The sequence below is a fragment of the Paramormyrops kingsleyae genome, chromosome 13 (assembly GCF_048594095.1).
Source record: "Paramormyrops kingsleyae isolate MSU_618 chromosome 13, PKINGS_0.4, whole genome shotgun sequence".
NCBI classification, from domain to species: domain Eukaryota; kingdom Metazoa; phylum Chordata; class Actinopteri; order Osteoglossiformes; family Mormyridae; genus Paramormyrops; species Paramormyrops kingsleyae.
Genome location: NC_132809.1, coordinates 1 through 1,115, shown reverse-complemented (window position 1 = coordinate 1,115; position 1,115 = coordinate 1). Strand labels below are relative to the sequence as shown.

General features: G+C 38.4%; 1 long non-coding RNA gene across 2 annotated transcripts; it reads right to left on the bottom strand.

The window, feature by feature from the left end:
• Positions 1-342: 342 nt before the first annotated feature.
• On the bottom strand, positions 343-1,046 carry LOC140578242 (uncharacterized). 2 transcript variants are annotated; one of them, XR_011982343.1, is made up of 3 exons: positions 836-1,046; positions 612-710; positions 343-454 (listed from the first exon to the last, which is right to left on the bottom strand). It is a non-coding gene; the product is annotated as an uncharacterized lncRNA (long non-coding RNA). The 2 variants fall into 2 exon arrangements; XR_011982342.1 differs by having other exon boundaries at positions 612-1,046.
• Between the last annotated feature and the right edge of the window lie 69 nt (positions 1,047-1,115).

The window sequence follows — 1,115 nt, the reverse complement described above, 5'->3', positions numbered from 1 at the left end:
TGGGCACTTTCATGCATTTCCATATAGTACAAATTGCCAGCTTTCCGGCAGTATATCACATGTCCCAGGGCAGGATTTCTACGTGCCACTTCCATGTTTCAATATAACAGATGCTTTAATTGCAATATCCTTTTTCTTTTATTTATTTCGTGTATTAATTCTGATAAAATGGCTTGTACAGTGGCAACCACGTTTCTACGTAGATATTTCACAGGAGTGCTTTCAAGCTGTACAGTATAGCTGTACTTATATGAGAAAATTTAATCAGATAACACCAAAACAGTTCAATAGTGCTTGGATGTGAGACCTACAGAAATACAGAATTACAATAAAATACTGACATGTTTGGTGAAAGACATATTTATTTATTGATTTATTATGATTTATTTTATTCGTCAGGAACAGGCATCCATGAACAGTGACGTTGGTAGCATGCATGGACATCCACGTCTGTCTGACGGGACAAGAGAGGGGAAAAATGTAGATTATCCTCGACCAGAGAACGCTCAACAGATAATATATAGAACATTTTCACATGTTTAACAAATTAACAATGAAATTAATGTTAACATTAAGAACAATACGATTTCAGACAACCGTATTGTACTGACTGCGCAGTTGCACCGCAATGCTGAGCTCCTCCTTTTGTTTACGTTCGGCGGAATCCGGCGGAATCCGCATTTTACCCTCACCCGGAAAAAAAGGCCTTTCTGAAAATAAAAAATCATACATCCCACTTTTTGCTAAACCCAACAAATACACATGTATATCATTCAAATAATTGTTACTAAATTTAACAAACAATACATCCATATCATTCAGAAAATCATCTTACATTGAGCCATGAACGCTTCCCGTTCCTCAAATAAGGACTTACTTCCTTTATTCTGAGCCTCAACAAACATGGCTGCCCTTGCCCTTATATAGGCTCTTGGTCCTTATAGTCCTCTATTAAATTATACTGACCCTTAGAGGACAGGAGTATAATTGCAGACATCTGGTAACAAACCAGTGTTTGTTACAGTGCCCAGTTTCAGCGCACACACATAGACACACACAGTTCCCAGTTACAGGCTCCCCAACATCCTGTAGCGGAAAAGCAGTAACGGAGGGTG